This window comes from Salmo trutta, chromosome 38 (assembly GCF_901001165.1).
Source record: "Salmo trutta chromosome 38, fSalTru1.1, whole genome shotgun sequence".
Taxonomy (NCBI): domain Eukaryota; kingdom Metazoa; phylum Chordata; class Actinopteri; order Salmoniformes; family Salmonidae; genus Salmo; species Salmo trutta.
The window spans coordinates 27,440,613-27,450,775 of NC_042994.1; the positions used below are offsets into that span (position 1 = coordinate 27,440,613).

General features: G+C 45.3%; 1 protein-coding gene and 1 pseudogene across 1 annotated transcript in view; one reads left to right on the forward strand and one right to left on the reverse strand.

Annotated features, from left to right (window-relative positions):
* Positions 1-10,163, reverse strand: part of LOC115178195 (zinc finger protein 658B-like) — a 1,063,446-nt gene that overhangs the window by 598,355 nt on the left and 454,928 nt on the right. The gene's annotated exons all lie outside the window — the stretch shown is intronic.
* Positions 755-1,441, forward strand: LOC115177886 (zinc finger protein 135 pseudogene; annotated as a pseudogene).

Consider the following 10,163-nt stretch of genomic DNA (forward strand, 5'->3'; position numbering starts at 1 on the left):
ATAAACTACATTTCCCAAAAGCCCTCCCCAGGTCGCAGCTGATATAAACCTTCCCCACCCCTCCCACCAAAAAGGGAATACTAGTGATTTATATTGTACTCTACAACAATCTCTTTCTCGTACAACTGTTCTACATCCAGCTGCAGGGCTGTGACATGACAAGAACAAATGGCCCATCCACAGTGCTCCCTTTATTCTAATGGCCCATCCACAGTGCTCCCTGTATTCTAATGGCCCATCCACAGGGCTCCCTGTATTCTAATGTCCCATCCACAGGGCTCCCTGTATACTAATGTCCCATCCACAGGGCTCCCTGTATTCTAATGTCCCATCCACAGGGCTCCCTGTATTCTAATGTCCCATCCACAGGGCTCCCTGTATTCTAATGTCCCATCCACAGGGCTCCCTGTATTCTAATGTCCCATCCACAGGGCTCCCTGTATTCTAATGGCCCATAATCTAAATATCAAATATCAAAAAGGAGGATAATGGACCGAACAAAACCAATTATGGTGAAATACAAATAAATACATGTAAAACCTAATAATACTTGTCCAGTCGCTGTTTGATAGGGACATACTATAAACAATTCAACAGATCATGATTTGCCTGGGATATTCTTAGTGCGTCTAGGCGGGTCAAAAGAAAATAACAATAACTGAACCCGGCGCACAGACACAGCCCATTAAACCACATAGGAAGATAGTTTATCACATGGAGGTTTCATTCAGGGCTCTGTTTAGTATTTAACTAAATCATTTGTTTGTCTTTAGCAGGAGAGCGACCAGACTCTCACTCTGACAGCGGGGAGAGTCATTCAGGGGAACCAGACCCAGAGACGTCCAAACCAGCGAGACGACACCACTGCTCCCAGTGTGGAAAAAGTTTTAGCCGATCACAACTACTGAAATCACACAAGAGAACGCACACAGGAGAAAAGCCTTACCACTGTTCCCAGTGTGGAAAGAGTTTTAGTCAGTTAGGGAACCTGAAAAGTCATAAGCAAATACACTCTGGAGAGAAGTCTTACTCCTGTTCCCATTGTGGAAAAAGTATTAGGTGGTTAGGGACTCTGAAATCGCATGAGCGAATGCACACACAAAAAAAGCTGTACCAATGTTCCTTGTGTGGAAAGCGGTTTACCCAGTTAGAAGCCCTGATTATGCATGACAGGACACACACAGGAGGGGATAAGACCTACCACTGCTCCCAGTGTGGAAAGAGATTTAATTGGTTAAGGCACCTGAATAAGCATGAAAGAATACATACACAGGAGGAGAAGACATACCACTGCTCTCATTGTGGAAAGACATTTTCCCAGTCAGAGGACCTGAAATCACATGAGAAAATAGAGAGGCTGTGTTCTGACTTGTGTTTTTGACTGATAATTTGTGTTTTTGTTTCATCCTCATGAAATAAAATTGTATATATGAAACCAGAATAAGGTTTACTTTTGGGTTTTTTCCATTTTGAGACATGATCATGTCTAATATCAGATGTCTATTGGGTTTTGATGAGCTTTGTTTGATTGATTTGATACAAGTATAAACCTCTGTTGTTCATCATATGCTTTTCATATTGCAAAATGTACATACTTATATAAGTAAGTAAGTAGCCTTTCACAAGCCTTTGTATTTGTATTTATTATGGATCCCTGCTACTCTTCCTGGGGTCCAGCAAAATTAAGGCAGTTCTACATTTTTAAAACATGATAATACATTCATAACAGATTTCACAACATATTAAGAGTGTGCCCTCAGGCCTCTACTCTACTACCACATATCTACAACACAAAATACATGTGAACGTGTGTGTATAGTGCTCTGACTTTCCCAGTTGTCTTGAAAGTCCCATTATTCCACCATGAGAAAACACAGATTTGATTAATGCAACATACTTTTCTGGATTAAAATATTCATATCTTTTAACTGTGTTAGCTACTAGTGGACGTTCATTATATACATCTATGTATTGTTACACCATGCAGGAGAAGTAAAGACCTAGTCTGTTCATTTTCATATCTGTTAGTCTACTTGAATGAATATGAAATTTGGGCGCTGAATTTATGGCGATTTGAACTGAATAGAAAAATAACAACAGTAAACATGTTGACCCGCACGAATGATGCAGCGCCCCCTTTGGCCAATCAGTGTAATTTAGCAAATGCCGGATCTATGGAAAGACTCATCATTCACCCAGGTTTTGTCAAAGTTGGGCCAGTGGTGTCAGATACTAGACTCATATCCCTGAGCAAGTGTGCCAAATTTCAGCACTCTGAGTCAAACAGATAAAGAGATATAAACATGTGCCCATTATAGCACCACCGTGTGGTTGATATGAATGTTCTTTAATATATTGAGTCTTGACAGTGTTTGCAAATGTTGTTACAATACGAATATCCCTGACTGATTTATATGCCTTTATGTGACAGTCCACATGGGTGTTTAGAGACCTTTGGCCATAGATGCCACATATGAAGTTTGTTGCAGATCGATCATTCGGTGCCAGAAGAGTAGCGTTTTAAGTGTTTTTCACAAAATTCAAAAGTTACCACAGTCAAAGTCAGAAGGCCCGCCTACTTGACCAATCAGATGAGGGAGTGTATTCCGATTTGCGGGAAAACATTCGGAAAGTATACAGACCCCTTGACTTTTTCCACATTTTGTTACATTACAACCTTATTCTAAAATGGATTAAATAAAATCCTCAATATACAAACAATACCCCATAATGACATCACAATACCCCATAATGACATCACAATACCCCATAATGACAAAGGGAAAACAGGTTTTTAGAAATGTTTGCAAATGTATTAAAAATAAAAAGACATACCTTATTTACATAAGTTTTCAGACCCTTTCCTATAAGACTCAAAATTGATCTCAGGTGCATCCTGTTTCAATTAATTGGACATGATTTGGAAAGGCACACACCTGTCTATAAGGTTGTACAGTTGACAATGCGTGTCAGAGCAAAAACCAAGCAATGAGGTCGGAGGAATTGTCCTTAGCGCTCCGAGACAGGATCGTGTTGAGGCACAGATCTAGGGAAGGGTAGCAAAACATGTCTGCAGCATTGAACACAGTTTCATCCATCATTCTTAAATTGAAGAAATTTGGAACCACCAAGACTCTTCCTAGACCTGGCCGCCCGACCGAACTGAGCAATCAGGGGAGAAGAACCTTGGTCAGGGAGGTGACCAAGAGGTGACCAAGAACTCCTGGCAGAGCTCCAGAGTTCCTCTGTGGAGATGGGAGAACCTTCCAGAAGGACAACCATCTCTGCAGCATTCCACCAATCCGGCTTTTATAATAGAGTGAACAGACAGAAGCCACTCCTTAGTAAAAGGCACATGACAGCCCACATGGAGTTTGCCAAAAGGCACCTAAAAGACTCTCAGACCATGAAAAACCAGATTCTCTGGTCTGATGAAACCAAGATTTAACTCTTTGGCCTGAATGCCAAGTATCACGTCTGGAGGAAACCTGGCACCATCCCTACAGTGAAGCATGGTGGTGGCAGCATCATGCTGTGGGGGATCTTTTTCAGCGGCAGGAACTGGGAGATTTGTCAGGATCAAGGGAAAGATGAACGGAGAAAAGTACATAGAGATCTTGATGAAAACATGCTCCAGAGCACCCAGGACCTCAGACTGGGGCGAAGGTTCACCTTCCAACTGGACAACGACCCTAAGCACACAGCCAAGACAATGCAGGAGTGGCTTCAGGACAAGTCTCTGAATGTCATTAAGTGACCCAGACAGAGCCCGGACTTGAACTCGATTGAACATCTCTGGAGACCTGAAGATAGCTGTGCAGCGACGCTCCCCATCCAACCTGACAGAGCTTGAGAGGATCTGCAGAGAAGAATGGGTGAAACTTCACAAATACAGGTGTGCCAAGCTTGTAGCGTCATACCCAAGAAGACTCAAGGCTGTAATTGCTGCCCAAGGTGCTTCTGAATATTTATGTAAATATCATATGCATTTTTATTTTATCAATTTGATCATTTCAAACAACCTGTTTTTGCTTTGTCATTATGGGGTATTGTGTGTAGATTCGGGAACAAGAATTGGCAATGTCACTAACATTCATAACATTGAGAAAGGACCAATGTCCCTAACATTCATAACATTGAGAAAGGACCAATGTCCCTAACATTCATCAGAAAATGACATTATTTTGGTCAAAAGGGTAAGTAGTATGCTCTTGTTTCAGATGCCTAGTAGCTAACTGTTAATAGCCTCATCTAAAATGAGCTCGCTAGCTGGCATCAGGGATTCCATTCCAAGCTCAGAGGAGTTATTCTACTGGATAGAGAAACGTTGTTAGTTTCCATACAAGCCTTTCATTCTAATAGTAATATATCATGTTGTTGACCTTCACCAGATGACCAGCCTTTAACCGGAAAACAACAGTTGGGAGAGGAAAAGGCTCCTATTAAAATGGGGTTCCATTTCAAGTTGTTGGCACAAAGACATATGAATGTCACCAAGGGGAAAGACAGACAAACAAAAGACAAAGGAAATATGAGGCTGAAATTAACAAGGTAGTAATTGCGAAGACAGGTCATTGAAATGTATAAAATACATTTTTACAACTGATTTAATTTGAATAATGTTGAATTACATTGATTTAATTTTAATAATGTTGAATTACTAACTAACAATGGAATGTTCCTCAACAAAATGGAAGAAGGTGGGACTTTAAAACAGGTGTCCCAACTCTGTGGTCTCTAAAGATCCCATGGTACTGATGAAGCTGGTCAGCATACACACTCATCTGATTGGTCGAGGAGGCGGGCCTTCTGACTCTGTGGCAACTGGTGACGACCATGGGTCCCTGAGGAAAATTGGTTTCTTGTGAGGAGAGGGACCTATGTACCGAATTTCATGACTTTAGGTCAAACGGGTGAAAAGGGCGTGACCTTTCAAAGTGTACATTTTCAGCGCCACCATCTGGCCAATCAGTGTCATTTTGCTGTCTTTGTATCTAAGATAATTGTGTAGTTTAGAGTAATTATCGAGGTTAGCTAGCCAGCCGCGACGCAACGCCTTGTCCAGACTCCAGACTTAGTCAACACACCTAGTCATCAAACCCACTGCTAGCTAGTGGGTTTGCTAGCTAGCCAACCGTTACCGACTAGCAGCGCTGTAGATACTAATACATTACAACGGAACGATTTGACTAGTGTAGTGTTAGCTAGCTAGCTACATAGTTGTCTTTGTCATAGCTTGATAATTGTGTAGTTTAGTAATTATTGAGGTTAGCTAGCCAGCTATTTCCGTCCCCCGCGACGCCATTGTTCCATACCTAGCCAACTATTACCGACGAGCAGCATTGTAGAAACTAAATACATTACAAAGGAACGTCTTGGTTAGTGTTATGTTAGCTAGCTACAAAGTTGCTTTTGTATCATGACAAGGTGTAGTACTGAAACTATCGAGGTTACCTAGCCAGCTACACGTTCAAACAAAGTCAACAACGCAGCCACTGCTAGCTAGCCTACTCCACCAGCCAGCAGTACTGTATCATTTTCGTCATTTTAGTCAATAAGATTTTCGCAACGTAAGCTTAACTTTCTGAACATTCGAGACGTGTAGTCCACTTGTCATTCCAATCTCCTTTGCATTAGCGTAGCCTCTTCTGTAGCTTGTCAACTATGTGTCTGTCTATCCCTGTTCTCTCCCCTCAGCACAGGCCATACAAACGCTTCATCACCGCGTAGCCGCTGCCACTCTAACCTGGTGGTCCCAGCGCGCACGACCCACGTGGAGTTCCAGGTCTCCGGCAGCCTCTGGAACTGCCGGTCTGCGGCCAACAAGGCTGAGTTCATCTCAGCCTATGCTACCCTCCAGTCCCTAGACTTCCTGGCGCTGACGGAAACATGGATTACCACAGATAACACTGCTACTCCTACTGCTCTCTCCTCGTCTGCCCACGTGTTCTCGCATACCCCTAGAGCATCGAGCCAGCGGGGTGGCACTGGAATCCTCATCTCTCCCAAGTGGATATTCTCTCTTTCTCCCCTGACCCATCTGTATCTCCTCATTTGAATTCCATGCTGTCACAGTTACCAGCCCTTTCAAGCTTAACATCCTTATCATTTATCGCCCTCCAGGTTCCCTTGGAGAGTTCATCAATGAGCTTGACGCCTTGATAAGTTCCTTTCCTGGGGATGGCTCACCTCTCACAGTTCTGGGTGGCTTTAACCTCCCCACGTCTACCTTTGACTCATTCCTCTCTGCCTCCTTCTTTCCACTCCTCTCCTCTTTTGACCTCACCCTCTCACCTTTCCCCCCTACTCACAAGGCAGGCAATACCCTTGACCTCATCTTTACTAGATGCTGTTCTTCCACTAATCTCATTGCAACTCCCCTCCAAGTCTCCGACCACTACCTTGTATCCTTTTCCCTCTCGCTCTCATCCAACACTTCTCACTCTGCCCCTACTCGGATGGTATTGCGCCGTCCCAACCTTCGCTCTCTCTCTCCCGCTACTCTCTCCTCTTCCATCCTATCATCTCTTCCCTCTGCTCAAACCTATCTCCTGATTCTGCCTCCTCAACCCTCCTCTCCTCCCTTTCTGCATCCTTTGATTTTCTCTGTCCCCTATCCTCCAGGCCGGCTCGGTCCTCCCCTCCTGCTCCGTGGCTCGACGACTCACTGCGAGCTCACAGACAGGGCTCCGGGCAGCCGAGCGGAAATGGAGGAAAACTCGCCTCCATGCGGACCTGGCATCCTCTCTATATTTTCCTCTTCTGTCTCTGCTGCTAAAGCCACTTTTTACCACTCTAAATTCCAAGCATCTGCCTCTAACCCTAGGAAGCTCTTTGCTACCTTCTCCTCCCTCCTGAATCCTCCTCCCCCCCCTCCTCCCTCTCTGCGGATGACTTCGTCAACCATTTTGAAAAGAAGGTTGATGACATCCGATCCTCGTTTGCTAAGTCAAACGACACCTCTGGTCCTGCTCACACTGCCCTACCCTGTGCTTTGACCTCTTTCTCCCCTCTCTCTCCAGATGAAATCTCGCGTCTTGTGACGGCCGGCCGCCCAACAACCTGCCCACTTGACCCTACCCCTCCTCTCTTCTCCAGACCATTTCCGGAGACCTTCTCCCCTACCTCACCTCGCTCATCAACTCATCCTTGACCGCTGGCTACGTCCCTTCCGTCTTCAAGAGTGCGAGAGTTGCACCCCTTCTGAAAAAACCTACACTCGATCCCTCCGATGTCAACAACTACAGACCAGTATCCCTTCTTTCTTTTCTCTCCAAAACTCTTGAACGTGCCGTCCTTGGCCAGCTCTCCTGCTATCTCTCTCAGAATGACCTTCTTGATCCTAATCAGTCAGGTTTCAAGACTGGGCATTCAACTGAGACTGCTCTTCTCTGTGTCACGGAGGCTCTCCGCACTGCTAAAGCTAACTCTCTCTCCTCTGCTCTCATCCTTCTAGACCTATCTGCTGCCTTTGATACTGTGAACCATCAGATCCTCCTCTCCACCCTCTCCGAGCTGGGCATCTCCGGCGCGGCCCACGCTTGGATTGCGTCCTACCTGACAGGTCGCTCCTACCAGGTGGCGTGGCGAGAATCTGTCTCCGCACCACGTGCTCTCACCACTGGTGTCCCCCAGGGCTCTGTTCTAGGCCCTCTCCTATTCTCACTATACACCAAGTCACTTGGCTCTGTCATATCCTCACATGGTCTCTCCTATCATTGCTATGCAGACGACACACAATTAATCTTCTCCTTTCCCCCTTCTGATAACCAGGTGGCGAATCGCATCTCTGCATGTCTGGCAGACATATCAGTGTGGATGACGGATCACCACCTCAAGCTGAACCTCGGCAAGACGGAGCTGCTCTTCCTCCCGGGGAAGGACTGCCCGTTCCATGATCTCGCCATCACGGTTGACAACTCCCTTGTGTCTTCCTCCCAGAGTGCTAAGAACCTTGGCGTGACCCTGGACAACACCCTGTCGTTCTCCACTAACATCAAGGCGGTGACCCGATCCTGTAGGTTCATGCTCTACAACATTCGCAGAGTACGACCCTGCCTCACACAGGAAGCGGCGCAGGTCGTAGTCCAGGCACTTGTCATCTCCCGTCTGGATTACTGCAACTTGCTGTTGGCTGGGCTCCCTGCCTGTGCCATTAAACCCCTACAACTCATCCAGAACGCCGCAGTCCGTCTGGTGTTCAACCTTCAAGTTCTCTCACGTCACCCCGCTCCTCCGCTCTCTCCACTGGCTTCCAGTTGAAGCTCGCATCCGCTACAAGTCCATGGTGCTTGCCTACGGAGCTGTGAGGGGAACGGCACCTCCGTACCTTCAGGCTCTGCTCAGGCCCTACACCCAAACAAGGGCACTGCCTTCATCCACCTCTGGCCTGCTCGCCTCCCTACCTCTGAGGAAGCACAGTTCCCGCTCAGCCCAGTCAAAACTGTTCGCTGCTCTGGCACCCCAATGGTGGAACAAGCTCCCTCACGACGCCAGGACAGCGGAGTCAATCACCACCTTCCGGAGACACCTGAAACCCCACCTCTTTAAGGAATACCTGGGATAGGATAAAGTAATCCTTCTAACCCCCCCCCCCCCTAAAAGATTTAGATGCACTATTGTAAAGTGGTTGTTCCACTGGATATCATAAGGTGAATGCACCAATTTGTAAGTCGCTCTGGATAAGAGCGTCTGCTAAATGACTTAAATGTAAATGTTGTAAATGCCAGATCTCTATGGCAAGACGCATCATTCACCCAAGTTTCGTCAAAATCAGGCCAGTGCTGTCTGAGATATCGCATGTGACTAAGGTACAAACTTACCAACATAGTAAAGTACTAACGGAATAAGACCGTTCCACAATTCATCTAAGGGAACATTTAAGAGCAGCTTGGCAGGGTTAAGATCTTTGCTTGAAGTAACGATTGGATTCATACAACCGCTCTCAACACTGCAGCAGACTCCCTCGTTGGTCTAGGGTCGAAATTAGGTATAATAACGACCTCTCACAGAAATCCTCAATCTGCGAATCCGTGGCCATGATTGTGCTTCCGTTGTGGGTGTGGTAGAAAATAAACTTTTATTTGGATGTAATTAACATATATTAATATGCATTATCATTTCTCCCGACAAATGGAAGAGCTGCTCTGGCACGCTTCATGAAACAGAGTCGTACTACACCTGCACCACACCGAAAGAGCAGCAGAAGCTGCCGAACAGTCGTCAAAAGTACAACGTGGCGCACTCTATTGTTTCAGACGGCTAACCAATCTCCTTGCTCCGGCCAAACGCTAAGCCACATACATGAGTTTGTTCTCCGCAATGAGTCTGGATCAGAGTACCTCCACGACGACTTCTAGAACAGAAACACTAACTGTTCTGATTGGTCACAGAAACCGATGGGTTGGGTCAGAGCTGAGGTTTGAAAAATCGTCATTAGATCGTCATACTCTGATTGGTTGGGGATGAGCCAATCGTTGATTACTTTGTTTTGTGTAACACCCCTCATTTTGACGTCACCACTATCGACTTCAATGATGTCAGTCTCAGACTGAAGTATGTAGCGAACAACAGAACAGTGGAATAATTCAGTTTGAGTCGACAGGCCACTCTGTCGTTCATCTTTCCTAAGAGAAAGTGACGTATATTTTTGTTTGGTGCGGTGACAGAGCCCTGCATGAACTAGGGCTTAAATGCTCATGCAGATGCGCTGTAAAATAAAATCTAATTGTATTGGCCACATACACATATTTAGCAGATGTTATTGCGGGTGTAGCGATATGATTGTGTTCCTATTTCCAACAATGCAGTAGTATCTAACGATTCACAACAATACACACACACAAATCTAAAAGTGGAAGAGTGGAATTAAGAACTATATAAATATTAGGATGAGCGATGTCGGAGTGGCATTCACTAAAATATAGTAGAATACAGTATATACATATGAAGTGAGTAAAACAGTATGTAAACATTATTAAAGTGACTAGTTTCCCATTTTTTAAGTGACCAGTGATTCGATGTCTATGTACATAGGGCAGCAGCCTCTAAGGTGCAGGGTTGACTAACTGGGCGGTAGTCAGCTAGTGATGGCTGTTTAACAGTCTGATGGCCTTGAGATAGAAGCTGTTTTTCAGTCTTTCTGTCCCAACTTTGATGCACCT